At 42.5% G+C, this 27261-nt stretch overlaps 1 protein-coding gene across 2 annotated transcripts in view; it reads right to left on the reverse strand.

Moving 5' to 3' along the window:
* Nucleotides 1-27261, reverse strand: part of NKAIN3 (sodium/potassium transporting ATPase interacting 3) — a 274113-nt gene that overhangs the window by 157742 nt on the left and 89110 nt on the right. The window lies entirely within an intron of this gene.

Raw genomic sequence — 27261 nt, forward strand, 5'->3', positions numbered from 1 at the left:
TACTGAAAAGTACATCCTTTTATATCTACAAAGAAACAGATCATTCAACCTGAAAAGGACATTCAACAATAATTTGTTAGGCAGAATCAGAGATGATTAGATGTGCTGTTTAATGGCTGATCTTCAGGTGGGTGAGGGATGACAAGACATTTGTCTTCCAGATATTCCACCTGCATTTCACCCTCATCTACCCACTCTCTTCTCCTGGTCCACCCCAGCTCACATGCTTTGCTCCTCCCAAACTCACCTATTCATACTTTGCTTGTGACTGACTGTCCTCCCCGTTTCCCTCTGATTGGAACTTCCTTTCTCCCTGTTTCAAAGCTCCACTAAAAAGCCACCTCCTCCAAGAGGTATTTCCTGAATAAGCCCCCACCCCTCACTTTCTGGGCCAACTCATCCCAACCCTCATTCATTTAAGTATTTCATTGCTTATTTTTGTTCTCATCCTTTGTCTCTATGCTTATTGTGGTAATTGTTATGCGCTCACTATGTGCTAAGAACTTTTCTAAGCACTGGGCTAGATATAAGATAATTGGGTTGGACACAGTCCCTGTCCCACAGGGGCTCACAGTCTTAATCCCCATTTTACGGATGAGGCAACTGAAGCACCGAGAAGTTCAGCGACTTGCCCAAGGTGACACCACAGACATGTAGCAGACTCGGGATTAGAATCCACATCCCCGGACACTCAGGCCTGTGCTCTTTTCACTAGGCCCTATCCTCTGACTCTTTTACCTACTGGATGTGTGGCAATCTTACCTGAGTGTCTTCTCTGTGAGATTTGCAAACTCCCATAGATTGCCAGAAATAAATATAATAAATATATTTTTGATATAAAGAAATTTATATCGAAATAAATAAATCCATAATTTATTTTCATATCTAAACTATCAGCTCCTTGTGGGCAGGGATCATGTTTACCAACTCTACCGCATTGTCCTCACCCTAGCACTTAGTATAGTGTTCGGACACCATTAACACTCAGTAATTACCATGGATTGATTGAGGACAGGGAAGATTAAAGATACTTCTGCTGTAGGCCAACACAGTGCCCTGCCTCTGATGCAGGGAACCACTAGCCTTTCTCTTGACTCTATTCCATTTTCCCTCTTTCTATTGGCTACTTCAAAAAACGCTGGATCCAGATGAACTTGGATTCCCCCAAGATTGCCTTGAACAAGAGCACCCGATACCTTCTGCCAACTAGGCTCCTGGGTCCTGAGCAGTCTCTCAGTGAAGTTTTTGAGATTTCCATCAATCCATCATTAGCGTTATTAATCATCTCTATGTGGATGATTCCCAAATCATCTCCAGCCCTGATCCTTCTCCTTCCCTGAAGTCTTGCATTTCCCCCTGCCTTCAGCACATTTTTACTTGAATGAACTATCCGCAGCTCAAACTTAACATGTCCAAAACAAAACTCATCTTCACACACAAATCCTGTGCCCCCCGCCTTTCCCATCAGAGTTGACAGCACCACCAGCCTCCCTGTTTCACAAGTCCGAAACCTTGGCATTATCCTCAACTCCTCTCTCTCATTCAACCCACATATTCAATCTATGACCAAGTCCTGTTGGTTGTACCTTCACAATGTTGCTAAAATCCCCCCTTTTCTCTCCATTTAAACTGCTACCATATTGACCCAAGCTTTTCTTCTATCCTGCCTTGATTGTCTATCGTAACCTCCTTGTTGAATTCCTTCTTTTCTCTCATTACTCTAGTCTATACTTCACTCGCCTGCATTTTCTAAAAAAACGTTCAATGCATGTTTCCCCACTCCTCGAGAACCTCCAGTGGTTGTCCATCCACCTCCGCATCAAACAGAAACTCTGTACCATTGGCTTTCAAGCAATCACCTTGCTCTCTCCTATCTTACCTCACTGCTTTCCTACCTCAGCCCAGCAGGCTCACTTCGCTCCTCCCGTGCCAACCTACTCACTGAACCTCTATCTCATCTATCTCACCGTCCACCCCCCACCCACAACCTCCCTCTGGCCTGGAACTCCCTCTCCTTTCACATCCGATCGACCATCACTCTCCTCACCTTCTAAACCTTATTGTATCACATCTCCTCCAAAAGGGTCTTCCCTAAGCCCTCATTTCTCCTACTCCCTCTCCCTTTTGCATTGCCCTTGGATTTGTTCCTGCAGTTCCCCATTTAGAAAGACAACCACCGAATGGGTTTATCCCCAGTCAGAAAGAACCTCCTTCACCTGAAAAACTGAGTATGCTGTACTGATTCACAGCTCTCATGACCGGTTCAAGTGGCCATTGGCAGAGTTAGTCGGGTTAATTTGATCAATTGTTCCCTCTTGTGTAGGGCAGGACTTCCAGTCTTGCTCATTCTAGATCTCTGACAAGACCTGACAGTCCTCAGGCAGGGCTGAAGAGGTGCAAAATGGCAGCCTCCCAGTGCCCACCCTCTATAGTCCCTGCCCCCTATCACCCCTCTACTCAAAATGACAAGTTATTGCCCATGTTCTACAATCTTCCTTTCAATTCCTTAATTTTTCCAGGCATTAGGTCATGGCTCTCTTCACCAAGAACTCAGGCAGAGGGACAAAGTCAGAGAATAGCAGGCCACCAAAGGTGAAATAAATATGCGTGTGGTATGTGTTTGTGTGTGTGTGAAGATATATGTGTGTGTGTGTATATATTTTAATTGCAACAAGATTCAAAATATTGCATGCAGAATAATGTAATTTTAATTTCAGTTTTCTTGGCTTCTCCCTAAGGTGATATTCCAAGATACTGTTGTGCTCTTACTTCGTGAAGTATATTCATCTTATCCCACAAATTCTGTTCAGTCTAAACCATTAGGAACAGTTAATGACAGGTGGCAGACCAAGTGAGGAAAGGACCACATAGGGTGGATCATAATGAATTTCCTCCAGGCCCAGAAAGAAGTTTGGAAACCTTAATGGAGTTCATTAGCAATTTGAATAAACACAAGTATAATCATTCTGATAATTCAGCAAGACAGGGAGGCAGCAAGATTGAAGTGGGGAGCTTTCATGCTCTTTTCTTTTCAAGCCCCATAGTTATTTTCTGATGCCCATAGCCCATATTTCCAAATTTCTCATTAGGATGTACGCTACCTCTTTAAATCAGACCAAACCTGAGGGCTAGAGAGCAAGAAAAACTTTAAGGCATATTCCAAAGTTTATTGTTCCTTTTATGAGAGGGTTCAATGAAATATAAGAAAACAGCAATCCCAGCTAGAGCGAACATAAACTGCCAATCTGCCCTAAAAGCCGTAGTACAGCACCGTACGTGTGAAATAGATCATTCTGGCAGGCCTGAGTGCTTCATCCGCTGTAAATATTTTATGCCTTTGCCATTTGTGAATGCTTCCAGCCAAACAGAGAAGGGAACTGGGATAAAGTAAGTTGGCTGGGGCAGGCTCGGGACCAGCTCAAAAAGCCTGGGAACAAAATGATGCTCGGTTGGCGCTTCACCCAGGACTTGTTTCGTCCGTGTTGGGTCTCAAGACGGCACTACAGTGGGGGTTTCTAGTGTGAGCATGGCCTAGAGTAGAGTATAATGGCTCTTCAGGAGAGAACGGCCAGCTAGGTTTCACTGGAACAGGGAAATCTGGACCTGTAAAAAGAGAGTGTGTGTGGGGGTGGGGGGGCGGGGAGAGAGAGAGAGAGAGAGAGAGATGCATGAACACATTTTCACTGTGCATTTGGACAGAATGTGACGGCAGACTTTGGGAACATTCTTCTGGGAATGCATGCCTGACTATAAATTGGTTGTGCTGGTGCCCATGGTGCTGGATGTGGGAGACAGGGGTTGGAAACAAATGTCCCTGAATGTGGAGCCCCACTTGACAGGAGAAATGGTCAAAGCTTGAAACGTTTGAGGCCCAAATATTCATTATATCCTTAGGCAATGCAAAGAAGACCCTTCTCCCTCTTGCTTTCCTTTCCTCTTTACTTCCAGTTATTCTGGAAGGCTCTGGGAAGATTGAAGTCCATCATAAAGTCCATCTGCAGTCATGGTATGGAGTCTGAATGGGGTGGATAAGATGAGAAGTGCAGCAGAGTGGATGAGAAGCAGCATGGCCTAGTGGATAGAGAATGGGCCTGGGAGTCAGAAGGACCTGAGTTCTAATCCCAGTTCCATAACTTCTCTGCTGTGTGACCATAGGCAAGTCACTTAACTTCTCAGTGCCCAGTTACCTCATCTGTAAAATGGAGATTAAGACTGTGAGCCCAATTTGGGATACGGACCGTGTCCAGCCTGATTAGGTTGTATCTACGCCAGTGCTTAGTACAGTGCCTGGCACATGGTAGCACTAACAAATACCATAAAAAATAATGTGATCCTTTGTATCATATTCTGGGGAACTGAGCCCCAGGAATGTCTCAAGTTATCTCACGGTTTTAAATAACTCTGGAGATCAACATGGCCCAGCAGAAAAACCACAGGTCAGGGAATCAAAGGATCTGTGTACTAATCCCAGCTTTGTTGGGTGATCTTGGACAAGTCACTTCACTTCTCTAGGCCTCAGTTTCCTCATATAAAATGGAGATTCAATACCTGTTCTCCCTATTTAGACTGTGAACTCATGTGGGATAGGGACTGTGCCCAACCTAATTAATGTTGAATCCATCCCAGCCCTTTGTACAGTGCTTGGCACATAATAAGTGGCTAAACACCACAATTATTTTTATAATTATATCTGACAACTCCTCAAGGGTAGGGAAAATGTTTTTAACTTCTACCTTAGGTACACAAATATCAAACCCAGGGCTCTGGACATGGTAAAGTGCTCGATAAATGCTGCCGATAATGATGATGACATCCTGCCTTTTGAAACCTACTTCACAAGGATTTGGGTTTTCATCACATTTGCCTGTTCTTTGCAGAATTTGAGACTCAGGTGTTTTGGGCTTTTTTTGTGTCTTTTTAAGTGATGATTTATTTTTTTGACATGAACAAACTCAGTTTTTATGGCTGGTCAGCTTATTTTACACTTCTCAAATTGCACATACTAGAGACTATCAAAACTCAAAACAAATCATCTAATTCTAAATGTGTCAGTGAAATGATGCCTCTTTGTAGATTTCCATCTTCCCCATTTTATACTTACAACAGTGACTCTTAAGAGCTGTTCACTTTTCTTTACCTGAATAGCAGTCTTCTATATAAAACAAAATCTAATTGTTGTCTTGGAAATTTTTTCTGATGTCTGATTGCGATTCTTGAATTTTGGTCTATTGAGATTTTGAAATTGACACAGAGACACTGAAAAGAAGAGAAGAGAAGCTGTACGGCTTAAATGAAAGAGCATGGGCTTGGGAGTCAGAGGTCGTGGGTTCTAATCCCCGCTCCGCCCCTTGACAGCTGTGTGACTCTGGGCAAGTCACTTAACTTCTCTGTTAAGTAAAATGTAAAATGTAAAAAGTAAAACCTCATCTGTAAAATGGGGATTAAGACTGCGAGCCCCATGTGGGACAAACTCATTACCTTGTACCTACCCCAGCGTTTAGACTAGTGCTTGGCACATAGTAATCGCTTAACAAATACCATTATTATTATTAAAACATCATCTGCCTTTGGAGGTGTTGGATTTTCTCAAAGATGGTGGCAAGGGGACTGAAGGTGAAACAAGTGTAAGAGCCTAAAGGAAACAACATCTCCACTCCTCCAAACCTTCCACTTTATGGCTTTCCGTGTCTCTCAGTATCCAACAAAAACTCACAGATTGGACTCACGGTGCTTGACCACCAGGGCCCACCTTATCTGTCTTGCTTACATGCCCCACTCATTGTCCTGACTGCTCTCAAGCCAATCTCCTAGCGGTAGCTCGCTTTGCACCTCCATTCCCTCACTGTGCTGTTCCCCTGGCTTGGAACTGCCCTCCCTCTCCACTTCATCCATTCATTCATTCATTCATTCAATCGTATTTATTGAGCACTTACACTGTGTGCAGAGCACTGTCCTAAGCACTTGGAAAGTACAATTGAGCAGCAGAGACAATCCCTCCCCACAATGGGCTCACAGTCTAGAAGGGGGGAGACAGACATCAGAACAAGTAAACAGGCATCAATAGCATTAATATAAATAGAATTATAGATATATACACATCATTATAAATAAATAGAATTATAAATATGTGCATATATACACAGGTGCTGTGGGCCAGGGTGGGGTACAGCAAAGGGAGCAAGTCGGGGCAATGAGGAGAGGAGGGGGAGCAGAGGAAAAGGGGGGCTTGGTCTGGGAAGACCTCCTGGAGGAGGTGAGCCTTCAGTAGGGCTTTGAAGGGGGGAAATGTGATTGGCAGATTTGAGGAGGGAGGGTGTTCCAGGACAGAGGTAGGACGTGGGCCAGGATTTGGGCTACTTCAGACAGACCTCTTTCAAATCCCACTTCCTCCAAGTTTTCCCCAATTTATATCCTAGCACCCTGAGTTATATTGTCCCTTCAGCCACCTCTTGCACTTATAAACTTATTTACACCCTCATATGCATGTCCACCTTATTGACTTTTGACCTCTAGTTATGTTTTTATGTTTCTCTCTCCAGTGGGAGAGTAAGGTCTTGTGGATAGTGAATGTGTCGATTTGTTATTCTGTACTTCCCAAGTGCCTAGTTAAGTGCACAACTTCAAGTGGGTGCTCAGTTAATGCTGAGCAAAAATAAAAGCTGCAGCAGTAGGAATAGCCACCTACACTGTAAGCTCCTTTCGGGCAGGGGCCACATCTATGGAATCTGGTACACTATACTCTCCCAAGCGTTTGGTTACAGTGCTTGGCCCAAAGTATAGCACTCAAAAATGACCACTGAATGATTATCCAGGTTCAGTGAGCTCCAGTCCCCTTTCACTGACTGCATCTGTCAGTGTTGTTACTTAGCTCTGTGAGGGATGAATAGACTTATTACTCTTCACAGAAGACTTGAAATCGTAATATCATCAGATTTCTATAAATAACTAGATTAGATTTAATCTATACTCACTTGTATTAATCACCCGAAAATCTGGGAACAAGGGTGTAATCACTAAACAATGAATGTGTAGCACTAAACGGGCTCTGTTCTTTTTTGTTTGCTTGTTTAATTGCTTATAACAATAGTCCATAGGGAACTCTAGAAAACAGTAGAATGCCCCTGGTGAGCTGTTCTAATTGGCACATGAGGCTCAATTCTATCTCTAATCATTCAGTCAAATGTATTTAACGCTTACTGTTTTCATAACACCATACTAAACTCTTGAGGGAGTACAGTATGACAGAGTTGGTAGACATGATTCACTCCTTCATTCAGTCGGATTTATTGAGCGCTTACTGTGTGCAGAGACTGTACCAAGTGCTCGGAAAGTACAATTCAGCAGTGGAAAGGGACAATCCCTACCCACACCAGGCTTAAGAAGCTACAGTCTACGAGGCCCAGTAAACATAATCAACTCGCACTATTACCTCCCACAATCATAAGCTATTTGACCTGGGAAACACTCTTCGGAATTAGAGGCATAAGAGACCAATCTTGTTAGCGTCCTCTTTCTCCCAACTAGAAGGTAAAGTGACTTTCTCCAGGGCCCAAAGAAGGTAGAAATTCTAGGCGTTCTGAGCCCTGATCCAACAACACAACCAGCAGTCTCCATCAGCTACTTTTTCCAATTAATCAACTGTATTAACTGAGAACTTGTTGTTTGCAGAGCACTGTACTAAACACTTTGGAAAGTACAACATAATATTACAGAAACATCCCCTGCCCATAAGCAGCTTACAGTGGAGAGGGGGAGACAGACATTAACATTAATAACTAAATTACGGGTAGGTATATAAATGCTGTGGGGCTGGGAGGGGAGATGAACAAAAGGAGCAAGGCAGGGCAAGGCAGAAGGGAGTGGAAGAAAAGGAAAAGAGGACTTAGGGAGGGAAGTCCCCTTGGAGGAGATGTGCCTTCAGTAAGCCTTTGAAGGCCAGGAGACCAATTGTCTGTCAGATATGAAGATGGAGGGTGTTCCAGACCAGAGGCAGGTCGTGGGCAGGAGGTCAGCGGCAAGATAGGCGAGATCATAGTACAGTGCAAAGTTTAGCATTAGACAAGCAAAGTGTACAGCCTGGGTTGTAGTAGGAGAGTCACGAGGTGAGGTAGGAGGGTGCAATAAAGAGTGCTTTCCCTTGAGATATTTGGAAACTTTGGTCTTAGCAGCCGCCTGGGTCATTTTTGTCCTGGATGTCAAAATTCAAACTACTGTTCTTTTCCTTATATATGCACAGAAAAGATAAGCCCTTGAAGCTCTCATGCATCCAGTCATGTCAGTATCCAAGATGTTAACAACTACTCTCTCATACTACGACTCTGATAGGAGTTTTGTCCATGTGATCATTTGACTGTCTCACAAAAATCCAACACTTCTTTCACCTCTGTATCCTGAGCTTATCTGAGGCTGTACTGAATTATTCCCACTCTGTGGAAATGTAAAAATACATTTCTATTGAAATATTAGGCCCTTCTTCTCATTCTGAACACATTTAGTTGAACAAATAGATCTTGCAGAAACGTTCCCTTGGAACGTTTTCCCAAATGACTGCCAGAGTCAGGAGGGAATATTTTTATGGAGAAGAGTTCAAGCTTTTTCTTCATTTATCCTATTTTTTTTTAATGATGATGATGGATGGTGTGCAAAGTTTGAGCCTAATTTGACAAAAATCAAAGTTTCATTTTGATTCAGAGCTGTACTCTTGCCTTAGTGAATTTTTTTCATCATTTCCCATTAACCTGTAAGATAACAGTAAGAATTAATTCTCTTTTTATTCCATATAAAGAAAAATGGAGATATCATCCTGCATCCAATTTACATGTTTCATTTACTTCTAGTGCTTTACTTCACTTCTATCTCAGATAAAGAAAGAGATATTACCGTCTTCACAGTTGTGACAGACTATTGCATTTTCAAAGCCCGGCATGATAAACTGAGTACCAGCCATTAACTGGAAGTGTATTCTTTATCAGGTAGCTGTGCGACGACTTTCTGACGTACATCAAGAAACAAGATGATCAGCAGAGTTGAAGGGGCTAATTAACAGGCCAAGCTTTTGTTTCAAATTATGACTACTAGAACCCCCTTCTAAAAGAGTTTTCTTTTGCGCCGTTTGCTGCAGGCCAATGAAAGTAGTCCTCTACTTATCGAGAAAATACTGGTAGGCTGATGAGGCTGGGGCGAGGGACGTTCAAAGGGAGAGAGCTGAGGAGCTGGGAGAGACAGGTGCAGGGAGCCTAAGAAAGGAAGGAAACAGACAGGGTACCAGGAAAGAAGTGGGGGTTTGGGTGGGGGGAGGTGAGAAGAGAAGAGAGGGTCACAGAATCCAATCACGTGCCACTCATCAAAGGAACAAAGGAGACGGACTGAACTTCAATTCCCAATGAGAAAAGCAGTTGCCCTCCTCTCACAATGTTACAGACATTAATGGCGACTTCAGAAGAATATCCCCTACCCCTGATGGGAGTTTGGGATTCTGCACTCTTGGAAATGGCCAATAATCAATTAATCATATTTATTGAGTGCTATGTGCAGAGCACTGGACTTCAGAGAGTCCAAAATAACTGAGTTGGAGGACATGTTTCCTACCCACAACAAGTTCTCAGTCTAGAGTGGGAGACAGACGTGACTAGAAATAACGCTTTTGATTCACCCCTCTGAAATGCATAGGTCTCCCCAGGCTGGGGTCTCTCTTCCCAGAGCCTCCTTTATTTCCAAACTCCAGGATCGAGTGCTGCACTCCGGCCTGGATTTTTCTTAAAGACTCCCTGGAAGTCACATGCAGGAACCATAATAATGGTGGTATTTGCTAAGTATGAGCCACGCACCATAGTAAGCCCTGGGGTTTAAACAAACAAATCGGGGATGACACTGTCCCTGCCCGACATGGGGCTCACAGTCTTAATCCCCATTTTACAGATGAGGTAACTGAGGCACAGAGAAGCTAAGTGACTTGCCCAAGGTCACATTCAGGGCTTAGAACAGTGCTCGGCACATAGTAAGTGCTTAACAAATACCAACATTATTATTATAGCAGACAAGGGTCAGGGCTGGGACTAGAACCCAGGTCCTTCTGACTCCCAGGCCCGGGCTCCACCCATTAGGCCACACTGCATCTCAAGGCAACTATCCATCTCCTAAAAACCACTGACCCCATGGATATTGGGTCACTCGTGCCTCAGCACAACTGCCTTATCTACTGGCTCTTAAAAGCAGCATATTCATTTTAACATCAAATAACGGGACTTCCTTACCTTAAAAATCTACTCTAAAGTGTCACAGAGTGAAGACAGGGAGATATGCTACACAGCAGCAATTAACCTTGTGTGCATTTAAGTACAATATTCTCTCCACGTGGCCAGGAGGTTATTTTGGAAGATTGCACATTTTTCCTTACAAGTCTAGTGAAGGGGAATCCTTTTTGGACAGCTGAGGTTTGATTGCTTTAGAGGGTAAATGTGGGATGATGTGGGAGTCTGACTTTATTATCAGGTCCAGACTCCCTTGTGAAACTTCAGGTACATTTTGTTTAGCTTTTTCATGTAGGCTGGGCACCGGTACATTTCACTGCCTTCAGTTAGAAAGTTAAATAAGAGGCGAAAGAGCAGAGTACCCAGTTCTGCAGAAAAACAGTTTTTCACTACACCTATTGTCAATCATATTTATTGAGTGTTTATTGTGTGTAGGGCACTGTACTAAGCACTTGGGAGGGTACAATATAATAATACAACAAATATATTCCCTTCCCACGACAAGCTTACAGTCTAGAGACAGGAACATCACTGGGAATACTGATATATGTGCAAAGCACTTACTGTAATAATAATTAATAATACTTGCTAAGCACTTACTATGTGCCAAGCTCTGTTCTAAGTGATGGGGGTAGATACAAGCTAATCAGGTTGGCCAGAGTCCTTGCCCCACATAGGGCTAGTCTCAATCCCCATTTTACAGATGAGGTAACCGAGGCCCGGAGAAGTGAAGTGACTTGCCCAAGGTCATACAGCAGACAAGTGGCAGAGCCGGGATTAGAGTCCATGACCTTCTGACTCCCAAGCCCATGCTCTTTCCACTAAGCCATGCTGCAAGCACTGTAGATAGATGCTAATCAGGTTGGACACAGTTCCTGTCCCATTCTAAGTGGGGAACACTTGTCTGATTTGGATACAGTTGTACTAATGCCTGTTTTATCCTTGCTCTTCCCCCTTCTTCCACCCTTTGTAAAGAATGTGTGCCTGTCCATCCTGTGACCTAATGGAAAGAGCATGGGCCTTATCCCTTTCTCTACCACTTACCTGCTGCTTGATCTTGGACAAGCCACTTAACTAATCTGTGCCTTGGTTCCCTCACCTGAAAAATATGGATTCAATACCTTTTCTCTCTTCTACTAAGCCCCATATGGGACCTAGTTACCTTGTTTCGACCCCAGAGTTTAGTACAGTGTTTGATGTCTAGTAAGCACTTAACAAATACCATAAATTAAATCTCTGCCGTTGTCTTTGATCAATGATTGGATCACTTGATCATCTGCCTTGACTCTCTCCCATGCCGCCGCCGCTGTCCAGCACAGGTGAATCAATTTGTCTGATGCTTCCGCTTAGACCTTTCCAATATGGTATCCCTATAAGACATAGCTCCATGCTACATCTATTTTATTCTCCCCCAGTGCTTACTACAGGGGTTGGCACCATGTAGGAGCTCAAGAAATATCATTGATTGACTGGAACCTTTTCTAGTCATTTGGTTCTCAGGGCCCCATTAGATAACAAACTCCTTGAGGATAGGGATCTTTTCTTCTACTTCTTCTGTATGTCTTCAAGAGCCTAGAGCAGTGCTCCACATGCAGTAGGTGCTCAATGAAAAATATTAATGAGGATCTCTCACTCATGAAAGCAGGCAAGGTAATGACAGTGGATTAGGAGAACATGAAGATTGACTTTCCTCTGGCCCCTGAAACTTCAAAAGCCACTTACGTCTGCCAGGAAAAGCAGGTTGTGCTACAAAACAGTTGCAATTGTAAAAATCAGAGTTGCCACTGTAGATGAGCAGTGAGATGAGTGCAAGACAGGACAGCCTCGAACAGCTAGATGCCCTAAAATGTGGAAAATGGTGACTGGGGCTTGATAGAAAGACACAAGGGAGGATTCTGGAGTTGTAAATAGCAAGATTCAGAGGAGGTTGGTGTGGAGGAGGAAGACTTGAAGGAGTGTGAGGTGGTAGGAGTCTTTCTTCACCCAATAGACCCAACCTCAGTTTGTCACAGGAATAAACTTGATCTCTCCTGGGGCTTCAGAGAATCAGCATATGGCAAGGCAGGATGGATCCTGTGGAAGCATTCTTCCCAACACCTTTCCCTAGTTTGTTCACCTGTGGCCCCTAGGTTGCTAATTATGTCTGAACCACACCAGAGCCACTGAAACGTTTGTACACAAACAAGAAATCTGGATCCTTAGTACATTTTCTCAGTCATTTTCTGGTCCTTGTGGTGTTCTATATGGAAGCTAACTAAGACTGATCATGCTATTCTTAGCCATTTCAGGAAAACGCTGGCATTGGAGAAGGGGGCACGGTTTAGAAAAGACTCTCTTCCCCCTTCTGAGGTCTAATTTGGGTTCTAGAGGGGAAAACACAGTTTTAAATGGAAGAAAGAAGCAAAAAATCTTTTCATCTAAATTGAACAAGAGAAAATGGTGTCCAATCTCCGACCTTACACGCTGGGACACACCAGAATCTATTTCCGAGAATGTTAGGTTCTGACGTTTTTCGGAGCAAACTGGATCGAAACCCCTCATCCTTGCAACCAATCTGGACCTTGACAAAACCGAGCGCTTTCTTCCTTTCCTGATGATTGCACCTTGGGAGCAATGGCTCTTTCATGCAAATTCACTGAGGAAACTGACAGGGAAAGTGTCTTTGCAAACATCTGCCTGCAAAAGTTCAGCCCACTGAATGCTAGGATCCATGTGGCTAAGTACAAATGTTAACGATTCCAGATTAGATTGAATGAGATAGCGAGGCTGGCAAGTCAGAGAGAGGAAGTACCATCTGAGTGAGTCAAGTGGAGTTTTCAGGCAGCACAGAGGATAAATGCATGTGAACCTTGAGGGTTCCTGTGAAACATGCAGATGGCTTCTTAAATTATGGCACCTGATCTGGGGGTGGGGTTGAAGGGGGGCGGCACTGCAGTTCTGGGGCCCAAAACAAGCAGGGAAATGGGCTGCTGGCAGCTCCAACAGGGTCTAGCAGGGTTCTAGAACAATGTTAGGGAGTCCCTGTAGACTGCAAGCTCCTTGCGGGCAGGGATCAAGGCTACCAACACCATTGCCTTGTCCATTCCTTTGCCTTCGCTTGCCTTTTTTTTCTTTCTTCCTTCTTTTTCTTTCTTTCTTTTTTCCTTTACCTTTGCTTTTCCTTTGCCTTGTTTAGTACGGGGCTTTGCACACAATGAGCATTCAAATACCATGATTGAATGAGAATGCAAGTAGATGTCATTTGGATTTTTTGAGCACTTACTACATGCAGAGCACTGTACTAAGCGTTTGGGAGAGTACAATACAACAGAATTAAGAATTAGGGGCAAGGAGGTCCCAGGATCTACCCTTTCCAGCACACTCCCGGGGCCATGAACACCCACCATCCTGACACTGACCAGAAAGACAGATTTATCTGGGCACTTTCACACCTAATAGTGCTTCTGCAAGTGAAACCGGCACATCAGCCAGCCATCCGTCAACCTTTCTGTATTTTCCCATTTACATCTCCAAATGAAGGCTGTGTGTAAATGAAACAACTAAATACTCTGCCATCTGCATAGGTTCCTGAAACTGGGGAAATTTATTGTGAAAGGCAAAACTAATTTTCCTTTCCTTAACTAGTCACGTTAAAGTTCTTTTTTCATTTAGGGGAGGAAAAAAAAACCCACTACACAGCTCAGGAGAATTTTAATGTCTCCCTGCAGCTCAAGATGAGTTGCTGGTGTATCTGTTTCCCTGTTGTTCTTAGAATGATTGCTGTGTTCATTATGCTCTATAACATTTTCACACTATTTGTTAAGTAGAGGGTGCCTGATTGGTTTACCCTTCTCCCAGTTTTTAAACCTCTCCAAGCCGATGTACTTTTATACTGATGTCAGTACCCGGATTGCAATTTCACAGCCCATGGTGGCAACTCATACCAACCATGTAACTCAATGAAGGCCAAATCTTTAGTATACATTTGCCTAAAGAGAATGAAAACAAATGTATGATTAGAGAAGTAAAACAGTCAAGAATGGATGTCTGGCACAGTACCACATGATTCTTGCCCCAGGCCAGCCGGCACCACCACAGTTTCCTGTTATTTAAGCATATATACAAACATATTTTGGATACACACTGGAAATCTCAGTTTGGGTCCCAATTTGAAGAGCTTGAAATTGAAATCTCATAGCTTTTCAAGGGCATGCTGATTGGGCTAAAGAGAATAAAAGCCAGGTGGCCTGAAACCAGTCTAGAAATCACTATCCCAAAAAGGAACACAGCTTCCTCTTTCCCCAACCTAACAAGAACTCAGGTTGCTTTTGTCATTTATATTCCAAGGCCTGAGGGGCTGTGATAGAGATCTTGGCTTTTAACTCCTGAGGGTTGAGGGTAATTATTTTAGAACAAGGGGTCTAAAGAGAGGGATTGCTATTTAAATTAACAAGCTGGCCATCTCAGAGAAAGGTGTCCTACACCAATTTCCAATACTGTTAACATAATTACTTTGTTGTTAGTCTTTAAATAACCCACAACAGAAAGAGTGTAAAATCAGAATTCATCGATTGTTAATTAAGTCAGATTTCACAGTCATTATGGTGGTGTTTAGGCTGAAAATATTTCTCCCTAATATGACAAGAATGAATGGCCTTCCTCTTATTATTCCTATTAGCTCAAATTTTCATTCTCATATTAAGAATTAAAAAGTTATTCTCCAGAGGAGTAGATGCTGCTGCCAGGACCCAATTTGTTCAATTGTATTTATTGAGCACTTTATGTTTGAAGAGCACTGTACTAAGTGCTTGGAAACTACAATACAGCAACAGAGACAATCCCTGCCCACAACAGGCTCAAATCTGGGGGTGGCACGGGGGTCTGGGGGCGGGGGGGGGGGGGCGGGGAATACAGACATCAGTACAAGTAAACAGGATCAATATAAATAGAATTATAGATATATACATATATACATAAGTGCTGGGGCGGGGGGTGGGGGGGGGAAGAGCAAAGGGAGTGGGAGCTGAGGAGAAGTACCATCTACTGGTAGTCAAAGAGTGACAGCCCCATTTCCTCACAAATACTAGTGACCCATATATTCTGTGATGGAGCCTCCTGCCAGAAAAATCAGATCAGTCTGGGTCATGAGATTTACGGATCAAGAATATCAATCAGTAGTATTTATAGAGCGCTGTGAGCCAAGAACTATACTACGCGCTAGGGCTAGAACGATACGGTAAAGTTGGTAGACACATTCCCTGCCCACAAGGAGCTCACAGTCTAGAGGGAGGAGATGAAAATTACAATAAATTATTGATGGTGGAATGAGAGAAAGTAGCAATAATAATAATAGTAATGGTATTTGATAAGCATTTACTATGTGCCAGGCACTGTGCTAAGCATTAGAGTAGATTCAGTCCCTGTTCGACATGGGGCTCACAGTCTATGGGGGAGGGGAACAAATATTTAACACCATTTTACAGGTTAGGAAACTGAGGCACAGAGAGGTTAAGTGCCCAAGGTCACACAGCAGGGACATGGCAGAACAAGGGTTAGGACCCGGCTCTTGACTTCCAGTCCTGTGCTCTTTCTACCAGGCCACGCTGCTTCTCACAGGGAATTGATGAACCCTGTGTGGGACAGGAACTGTCCCCCACCTTTCAATCCCAGCACACTCAATTTTCTTTCAAACCCAGCACTTAATAAGTGCTTGACACTTAATAAGGGCTTAACAAATAAAGCAGTTATTAGTGAATTGTGCCATTCACTCTCTCTGGCCTCAAGCAGTTATGTACTTTCTGGTCACAAAGTACAAGAAGTGAGTAGGCCAGCAGAAACGCAGGAACATTGCCAAGAACATGCAAAAGTTTTGTCGTACTACAACCTCGTCTGCACACTTCACTCCTCTACCACCAACCTATTCTCTGGACCTCCATCTCATCTTGCGCGGATCCTTTCGGGGGCAAAGGGGCCGGGTAAATGGTGGCTGGACCCAGAGCTCCCCATGGGCCACTTCTGGTCCATCTGAGTGTCGGTCAGTTAATCATATTCATTGAGCACTTACATATGCAGAGCACTGTACTAAGCGGTGAGATCAACAGAAGCAAATCGGGGTGAACACAGTCCCTGTCCCACAGTCTTAATCCCCATTTGACAGATGAGGTAACTGAGGCCAGAGAACTGAAGTGACTTGCCCAAGGTCACACAGCAGGGAAGTGGCGGAGCTGGGATTAGAAGCCGGGTACTTCTGACTCCTAGGCCCATGCTCTCTCTACTAGGCCATGCTCATCAAAGCCTTATTAAAAGCACATCTCAGCCAAGAAGCCATCCTTAATTAAACTCTATTTTCTTCTTCTCCCACTCCCCTCTGCGACAACCTTGAACTTGAACCTTGAACTTGAACCCTTCATTTACTCCTCCCTCAGCTCCACAGCACATATACACACCCTTAATTTGCATATATATATATGTCTGTCTACCCCTCTGGACTATAAATTCCCTGTGGGTAGGAAATGGGTCAACCACCTGTTCTTCTGTGGTCTGTTTACAGTAAATGTTCAGCACGTATGAGATTGACTGCCACCATCCATCCTAGGAAAGAATCAAGGGCAGTGGGGAAAAAAAGATGTGCAAACTCAATATGACAGGGCATCAAACAGCATGCTAATGTCCTTTTAAAGCCCACGTCCATAGATCGCATCACTATCACAGAGACTTTTCTTGGTCACCCCACGAAACGGACAACAGCCCACACTTTACACAAAGAAGTGGTTTCTGAAAATCATTCAACATTGCTAGTAGAGCAATTTTGGTTGGAACAGATGGGCTAAGTATCTCTTGTTAAAGTTTTCCTGAATTAGGTGAAGAGCCTCTTGTTCTAAGATACTCCCTTGTGGGAAGGAGAAGAATCAGCTTGGAAGTCACTCAAGTAAAACCAAAAACCTCAACTAAAATCAATTCTGAGGGATACTACACATTTTTTAGACTGAGTGGTTATTGACTTTGTCTTCTGATAAGCGTTCTATTTTTCTAGTGCTTTTTGAAAGTTGTAGGACCAGCTTTGGGTATGAATTTCAGTCACCTAATTTCAGAGATTGAATCGTCTTTCCAGGGACAAGATGAGGGAGCAATTATGATTGTTGCTCAGTGGGTGAAAGAGATTTTTAAAGAGATTTATCCTAAAAAGCAAAGTGTCAACTCTCTCCTTAAACACTCAGTGCTATTCTCCACACCTGTTCCCATCTCTTATAAGATTACCATCTCCAGTGTAATCAGATTCCCAGAGGTTTCTGAGATTAGTTGATTATATATCAGTTATGTTTTAATTGGATGACTATAGTTCTTAAAAACAACTTAATTAACTTTTTGTTTTTCATTAGTCCCTTTTTCAGTTGCCTTCGGACATCTGGGAAAGATAATTAGACATTCTCTAAGGCCTTTTTTTATCATCCTAGTTACCACTGATTACTAATAACACTTAGCAGAACATAAATCACCTTTTTTATCAGGTTATCCAAATAGATGAAAAAGAACTTCTGTTGCTGTAGAGTTTGAGAAAATTGATTACCCCAGAAATGATATCTTTCAGAAATAAGCTCTAGGTGATGACAGAGAATTTTTCCACTTTATGAAACTTGAATCTTCCTGTCAGAAGGAATGTGTACCTAAAATTAGACCGATTCCCCCACCTTCCTTCTGTCTGGCAAACAATTTCAAATACAATACTGACATTGCTGGTCATATATCTCAGCCAATTTAACACAAATCAGTTCAGTTCAAGCCTGAGGCACGTAGAAAGATCTAGTCTTCATAGAAGAAATGCTGTTATTAAAATGTTTACTTGAAAGCAGTGAAAGGTACATTTAACTGTAAGAAAGGAGTACCAACCAAGATATCCATAAAGTCTCGGCCTTAGACAAGAAGTCTGGAAAATGTGTTCAAAGTTCAAAAGCCAGATTCAATGTAGCAATTTAGTGGAAAGAGTAAGGGCCTGGGAGTCAGAAGACCTGGATTATGATCCATCATTTGTCTGCTTTGTGATCTTGGGCAAAGTCACTTAACTTCAGTCAACATCAAGATCACATATAGCATCTATGCCTACAAACCAAATCTACAGACATGTTTGTGCTCCATGCAAACTTAGGATCTTTTAATTGTTCACTTTCATGAGGAACAAATATTGCTAAAACCACTTTCTTTTTTTAATCCATTTTTTCTCCTCAAAATATGACAAATTTGGATTTCCTCTCTCTTCTGAATAGAAGATAAACCACCAGGGGGATTTTCCTCACCAACTTTTGGTTTTCCAATATCACCAGCAACATCAACTCAGCTCTATGAATCAGCTTTGTTTATAGTCCATTATTTCTTTAGACGTCTGTTTATAATACAGGTATTAAAGGTCTTATAAGCAATGGCCTTGAATTCTGCAACAGCTCAAAACAAATATTGAATATTTCTTTTCAAGATTTAAGCAATATAAAGTATATCAGAACTGGGCCGTGAACCTTTCGGATTTAAAATAAAATACTAATAACGGGCTCACTCTGGCTACCCTTTGACTTTGTTGCTATTCCAATATACATTTTTTTAAAAATCTTAAATTTGTGTTAAGAAGAGCAGCACAGGTCTGGGAGCCCGAGGATCTGGGCTCTGATGCTGGCTCCACCAATTGCCTGCTAGATAACCTTGGGCAAGTCATTACTAAGGTGACCCTTAATTTCTTTGTGCCTCAATTTCCTCAGCTGCAAAGTGAGGATTCAATACCTGTTCTATCTACAATTTAGACTGTGAGCCCCATGTGGGACAGGGACTGTGTCTGACCTGATTAACTTGTATCTACCCCAGTGCCTAAAATAGTGCTTGACACACAGTAAGTGCTTAACAAAACCATTATAATCATTAGTTACAATAATCATTATTATTAGTGATAATAACAACAATAACAGTGGTAGAAGAGGCACTTATTCCCCCTCAGACTATAAGCTTCTTGTGAGCAGGGAACATGTCTACCAAATCTGTTTTATCATTCTCTCCCAAATGTTTACTACTCTGTGCAGAGCACACAGTAAGTGTTCAATAAAAGACCACTCAGCTTGTTTTACCTGCACTTGAGAAGTAGAGAATAAAGAAATGAAATTTTCCCTGCCCACAAGGAGCTTCACTCTTGACAAGAGAGGCAAGCATAAAGTATTCACAACTAAATGGAGCAGACATTTAAAGATGAGTGATAAGGAGGGCACAAATAAGTTCTTAAGTGCTAGAGTTGACTGAAGGCATGATATGGCTCAGGTTGCCGGGAAGTAAATCAGAGACTTGGCCGAGAAAACTTGCTGGAGGAAAGAGGGATTTTAATGTGGAGAGACCTGTGGCATTAATATGCAAAGTAATGTAAGATAGCTTCCTAAAATCTGATGTTTGAGAATGGAAACCATTTTTATTTTTAATTTTTTTTTTAGAGTCCTCACAATCTCCCTCCATCTTCAGCCTCTGAATCAGTTTTGCACACAGAAGATGCTCAGTAACTCTCATGGATTGATGGAATGTGTGCAGGCCTGTGTATGGGTGCATGTGCGCACTTTGTGGCTGCGTGAACTCGAACCTCATCCTTTCCTGCAGATCTGCTTCCCTCTTCTACAAGCAGAAGACGGAAATCTCAGAAACCAAGACGGGATTCATCACCACGCCGATAAACACTGGTCAATGGCAGCGAAGCGCTCTGCACTGCATACAATTCCCCCCAGTGGTGATGTTAAACCACCCTTAGTTTGCTCCGTTTAAAATTAGGCGGCAGGGGTGGGGAGGGGGAAGCTAGTCTTAGTTTCAGAGCAATATGAGATTATAACTGTTTCTAGCCAGATTTGGAACTTTGTGAAATCCCCTCCCACCTGCTATATACTCCATAAATTCACACAAGGGTCAAATTCATAACTCTGTCAAGATTGCTCCCAAGCAACTCCCTCTAATATACAGAATTACTTCAGAGCTCTTTGTTGGGTCTTTAATGAACCACCCTCTCCTGATACACCTGCCAGCTGGCCAAGTTCCAACTGACAGGGATTCAGAGAGCAGGCCTGTTCTACGAGCCTCTGTCTTTCCTAGGGCTAATGGACCTTCACAAGTGCTACACTGACAAAAGGAAGTAATAAAGGAAGGTAGCCTTCCCACGTAAGGTATCATCCTCACCTGGATGGCCAGTTTGCTCCACGGTACCATTTATTTCTCACACACGCCGACCCATCATCCCAACTCCCGTCAGTGGCAAACAGTTATATTTTCTCAAAATGAAGCGGGCTGACAATGGCTTCCTCACCCCTTGGGGACGAGTTGATATATAGGTTGATATATAGGTTGATATATCTGTTGCCGACTTGTTCATCCCAAGCGCTTAGTACAGTGCTCTGCACATAGTAAGCGCTCAATAAATACTATTGAATGAATATAGGTGTATAATGGCATGTCGCTTCGCAGAGACATCTAATGTTATTGTTCTGATGGTGAGAAGCAGCATGGCATAGGGGATAGAGCATGGGCCTGGGAGTCAGAAGGTCATGAGTTCTAATCCCCGCTCTGTCACTTGTCCGCTGCGGGACCTCAGGCAAGTCATTTCACTTAGCTGGGCCTCACTTTACTCATCTGTAAAATGGGGATTGAGAATGTGAGCCCCATGTGAGGCAGGGACTCTGTCCAACCCAATTTGCTTGTTTCCACCCCCAGAGCCTAGTACAATGCGGCTCATAGTAAGCACTTAAATATCATAATTATTATTATTAAATTGGAAGACCACAGACAGCACATACCAGCTCACAAGCAGTAAACCCTCCACCCAACCAGTGGCTACAGAGGTCAGTCTCTGAATGCAGCAACCTCAGCAGTGTTCGACCCAATAATGTACTGGTAAAGAGCTGAACAACAGAATCAGAAAGTTCAATGAAACCTCGAGTGTAACTACTACAGGACATCAAGCTCAAATACCATGCTTGAGGTCTCCAAGGCTGCGCTGAGAACTCGACCAACTACAGGAGTGGCCTTACTACAGGAGTGGCCTGGACTACTGGATAGAACATGGGCCTGAGAGTCAGAGGGACCTGGGTTCTAATCCCAGCTTCGCCACTAGTCGGCTGTGTGAACTTGGGTAAGTCACTTCCCTGCACCTCAGTTTCCTCATCTTTGAAATGGAGATTAAATCTTACTCCCTCCTACTTCGACTGTGAGCCCCAAGCGGTACGGGTCCTGTGTCCAACCTGATAAGCTTGTAACTTTTCCAGTCCTTAGAAAAGTGTTTGGCACATAGTAAGTGTGTAACAAATAACATTATTAAATATTCAAAATCGCCCCTTTTAGGATTATGGGAAGTCAGATATACATAATTGAAAAATAGAACCCCTTTTCCCAGGAAAGACAAACTCCATGAAAACAAGATCGAGAACAGAAAACTGCTCTGCTTAGCTTATTTTTTTTTTCTTTAAAGGAGTCAGCGCTTGTTCAGAGGAATTCATTGGGCATTTCCTGAAATAGGTCAAATGAGGCAATTGTAAACTTACACTGAAGGTTGGTGAAGGAAATCAATTTTCAAGCCCATTGGGGTATAATGCACTTTGCCATAAGAAATTCACAGCATGGAGTTGTCCTCTTCACAAAGCTATTGGCATGGTTTGGTGTAATGGATCGTTATTATCCAAAGGAAGTGCCAAACATAGCAAATAATCCAGAATGGCATTAGCGAAATGATCCAAGGGCTCACTTACTCTCTCAGGTCCCTAAGGAAATAGGTTAAGGCCCGTCATCTTGGAGTCTGAAGGAAAAAAGGCAGTTGAAGGGAAAAGGTCTACATGTGCGCTTTGCAGCCTAAAAGTGATTTGGAGGGTGGGGAGGGAAGTTGCGTGCGTGTGTGTGTGTGTTTGTCACATCTCTGAGGTTGCTGTTTCAGTTTGCTCCATTCATTCAATAGTATTTATTGAGCGCTTACTATGTGCAGAGCACTGCACTAAGCGCTTGGAATGTACAAATCGGTAACAGATAGAGACAGTCACTGCCCTCTGACAGGCTCACAGTCTAATTGGGGGAGACAGACAGACAAGCTCTACGATACTGTAAGCTCCTTGTGGGCGGGATCTCATCTTTCAAGTTTGTTGTATTGTACATTACCAACTCCTTAGTGCAGGATGCAGAGAGTCACCTTGCCTAGTGGAAAGAATTTGGGTCTGGAAGTCAGAGGACCTGGGTTCTAGTCCCAGTTCTGCCGTGTGTCAGTTGTGTGACCTTGGGCAAGTCACTCCATTTCTCTGTGCCTCAGTTACCTCATCTGTAATATGGGGTTTCAATCCCTGTTCTCCAGCGTGGCTTAGTGGAAAGAGCCCAGGCTTGGGAGTCAGAGGTCGTGGGTTCTAATCCCAGCTCTGCCACTTGTCAGTTCTGTGACCTTGGGTGAGTCACTTAACTTCTCTGCGCCTCAGTTACCTCATCTGCAAAATGGGGATGAAGACTGTGAGCCCCACATAGGACAATCTGATTACCTTGTATCTACCCCAGCGCTTAGAACAGTGCTTGGCACATAGTAAGCGCTTAAGAAATACCAACAATACTACTTAGACTATGAGCCCTTTGTGAGACAGGAAATGTGTCTGACTTAATTATCATGTATCTTCCCCAGGGCTTAGGACAGAGCTGGACACACAGTTAGTACTTACCCAATACCACAATTAGTAATTATCACTGCTATTATTATCATTACTAATAAATGTTCAATAATTACCATTGATGGACAGATTACAGAGTGTGGGAAAGCTTTCATTTTCCAACACAGGGCAACAGCCAGGGAGAATAAACAATTGGGAGTCCAAATTCACAATCAAGATAAAGGACTTTGAGAAAGGAATGTCTTCTAATTTAAATATATACAAGCAATTATGATATAATACATGAATCAAAATGAAAGTAAAACTTCAATAATGCCTCTAATGATAATGAAGTTTTTAACTTGGGGACCTAGGATGAGGCACTGGTTTTTTGGCTTGCTTTTTTTTGGTCTTTTTTTTTTTTTTAAATGGTGTTTGTTAAGCACTTACTATATACCCGGCAGGGACTTAACTTTGGGGAATTAAATTAAATACTTGGGGACCTAGCATTAGGCACTCAGTTCTTCTGGTCTCACCTGTGATTTGTGGTTCCCTTGAAGAAACCTGAATGTGCTTGGTTGCATGTGACCAACTGATTCCATCATGGTCCACCCATTAATTTTACTGACATAGAAAGATGGCACAGTGTCAAGCAAATTGTCTTTAATATTAAAAGCAAAGTCTAAGTAGGGCAAAAGTCTGTTTTGCATTAAAGAAGTCCTTATCAAGTCAAAACATTTTCCACTGTCAAAATTAGAAAGGCATAAATGCTAGTATGGTTCTCGAAGGTTTAGGATGGTGAATTTGAGTTACCTTGTTTTTTGGAGTTACTATGACAACTACAATGCTTTCTACAGGAAACACTGACCTAGCAGATTTGTAAACACAGGAAGTCTATCTCGAGCTTGGCAGTGTGAAAATTAATTAAAATCAGATGAAACCATATTAACTCTACCACTGGCCAAAATGGGATAGATCATTAATATATCTTGCATTCCCTTAGAATCCTACAACTCAACTCAACATGAAAATAATATACTTGCCTTATTACACTATGACAAGCTTAACAAGGCAGTAGAAACATTATCTCTTGCTCCTAAATTTCCTGGCTCAAGTTCTCAAAATGAATTCTACTATCACTACGATGTAAGTAATGGATGTCCTAACTCCGGCAGAATTGGGAGTTGATTAAAAATACACTCTCCCCTCCTTCACAACCTTATAAAAATCCCATCTCTTCCAAGAGGCCTTCCCTAAGCCCTAGTTTCTCCTACTCCCTCTCGCATCACCCTGATACCTGGATTTGTACCTTTTATTCTCCCCAAGAACGTATCTGCAGCATGGCTTAGTGGCAAAGAGCACGGACTTGGAAGCTGGAAGACGTGGGCTCCAATTCCAGCTCCTCCACTTGTCTCCTGTGTTACCTTGGGCAAGCCACTTAACTTCTCTGTGCCTCAGTTATCTTATCTGCAAAATGGAGATTAAGACTGTGAACCCCACGTGGGACAACCTGATTACCTGTATCTACCCTAGTGCTTAGAACAGTGCTTGGTTTATGGTAAGTGCTTAACAAATACCATTATTATGATTAATGTCTATCTCCCCTTCCAGACTGTAAGCTCTCTGTGGGCTGGGAATAGGTCTACCAACTCGGCTGTATTGTACTTTCCCAAGTACTTAGTAGAGTGCTCTGCATACAGTAAGCGCTCAATAAATGTGATTGATTTATTGAATATCCACTGTGTGAACCCCTATCTGAACTACCCTCTGGGGAGAATGTGTACTAAGTTTATATACATATCCAAGATGCAGCCTAATAGAGTACGTGCAGGATTGGGAGTCAGATGGCCTGGGTTCTAATCCCAGCTCTGCCAACTGCCTATCATCTCACCATGGGCAAGTCATTTCACTTCTCTGGGCCTCAATTTTCTCAGCTGTAAAATGGGGATTCAATATCTATTTTCCCTCCTACTTATACTTTGAGCTTCATGTGGGACAGGGACTATGTCCATCCTAATTAACTGGTATCCACCCCATTGCTTAGAACAGTGCTTGACACACAGAAAGACACATAGTAAATGCTTAACAAATATAATAGTAGTAATTTCTAGCCCATCAGTTGGAACACTCAAGACCAGTAACCAAATATCTCAGTTTCACATTTCCTCTAAAATAGGAAATCCTCCCACCCATCATTTTTCTCCCACAGATATGCTGGAATTCTAAATATGGGAGAGTGGAGTCCTATTTTAATTTAAATAAACTTAGGAGCACATCCAATGAGAACACTCCATTTCATATCATGTAACCATAAATTATGTGAAACAAGCGACAATGGATGTGTCAGTAATTACACAGTTCAATATTAAATACATTCCTCAGTGGTAAAACAAACTGAAAGTGATTGGAGGCCACTGACCAAAATCCTTTTAGATCTAAGTTGGCACAAATTTGATTCTACCTGAGCACAAAATGTTAAAACAGAGCTGGGCTCAGTCTCCAAGCCCAAACCATGGCTTCCTCAGTAAAAGGCGAAATTCCCCTGTGACCAAGAAAGAGGAAAAACAACTATGCTCTATTATGGAAAAGATTGCATAAACAGAAGGAATCACCTGGTCTAGAAGGTGGCAAGCAGGTTCTCCTCCCATCCCTAAGAAGGTTATTCTTAAATGCTCTTTTCTAAAGTGGTTTCATTGCTTTCTTCCTCCTTCACGTTGGAATCCTGATGGGAGAGCTTCTGCTTTATAATGATGACTGCCACAGATAAGATTGCAAATCTGTTTTCACCTATAATCTCAATTTGTGGTTGCTGAGAACTTTTTAAGAAAATTCATCTTCTGTAGGAAGAGAGATGGGGGGGAAATATAAAAAAGAGTCTCCAAGAATGGAGGTGGCTTAGCCTGAGAAACATGGTTTTGGTATTTTCAACTGATCAATCAATCCATCAGTGGTATTTATTGAGCATTTGCTGTGTGTGCAGATAACAGTGCTAAGCACTTGGAAGCCACAATACTATAGAGTTGGTAGACACATTCCCTGCCCTCAAAGGGCTTAGAGGTTAGATTGGAAGACAAACATTAAGAAAAAAAAATACAGACACATACATAAATGCTGTGGAACTAAGGGTAGAGTATTTATTGAGCACTTAGTGGGTGCAGAGCACTGTACTAAACGCTTGGGGAAGTACAGTTACAATAGAGTTGGTAGACATGATCTCTGCCCTCAAAGAGCTTTACTGTTTTGGAAAATTTAAACAAACCCTCTAGCAAGTTCTGCCTCTTAACTGAGAGCAGAAGCACATTTCCCTTCTTTATGAAGCAAGGGATTGTATATATTTTTTGCCCCCAATGTAGAGGCCCGCAGTCAGCTGAATATTGAAGCTTAAAATTTGGAGGGGGTGACTTTTTACAAGCAGCACTGAATTTTCTCGGTTTGTCAAACCCCCCAGCTGGTAATTACCAAAGCTACTGACATTTTAAAGTGTCATTCTGTGCACCCCCTAGCATTTTGCTCCACTCTTTTTGGTAAAAAAAAACCGCCTCCTGATTAGATCAATAAGTTCACATCTGCAGCTTTGCCTGGCTTTATCCCTTTATCCAGCTTCCAACAGCAAGACCTAGAAGGAATCCGCATAACTGAATAAACCTTTTGAATCACTTAAGGTTTTCTCACATCCCAGAATTCACTGGCTACCCCCACTGAGAGGAGGACCACTATATTTTTCACCTGTGATGTTGACTTTCAGTGGACAGGCATCTATCGGCCAAAGATGTCAAACTTGTTAGCAATCCTAGATGATCACTAGTGTAAAATGGAGATAACAATCAATGGATGACATGAGTCAAATAGCGGGACAGGAATCACATGTGAAGGCCACCTTCAGATCTGATGTCAGGCTAGTTCCTTAATGTAAACTAGGAAAATGACCCCGAGCTCTGTCGGAAAAATAAATGCAAAAGAACTGTATTTGAACGATACTCACTTGTGCTTACAAATACACAATTCCTTATATGAAGGATACCAATTTTTTTCCAATTTTGCAGTTGCTAAAGGACTAGCTGCTGAATCCTGGGGCACACGAGCGATACAATCACAACAGTTTGGTTCTGAAAAAGTTCCTATCAGCTGATTTATGTCAGCAGCTGCCAAAATTTGCACAAGATTTGAAAAAACAACTTCGATCAACATCAATCAATTGGCAATCGATATCAAATCAATGGTTTTTATTGAGCGCTTACTATATGCAGAGCATGTACTAAGCACTTGAAAGATGTCAAAGAGTTTCAACACCTATCACCAAGTTCTTTGAAGCATCCTGTTGTCACTGTAAGTAGTATAATGGCCTGGACAGATAACTTGTCAAATCCATTTTTCATGGTCTTCTCTCAGTTACTAAGAGAAACTTGGAATTTAGT

This window comes from Ornithorhynchus anatinus, chromosome 7 (genome assembly GCF_004115215.2).
Source record: "Ornithorhynchus anatinus isolate Pmale09 chromosome 7, mOrnAna1.pri.v4, whole genome shotgun sequence".
Lineage (NCBI taxonomy): Eukaryota > Metazoa > Chordata > Mammalia > Monotremata > Ornithorhynchidae > Ornithorhynchus > Ornithorhynchus anatinus.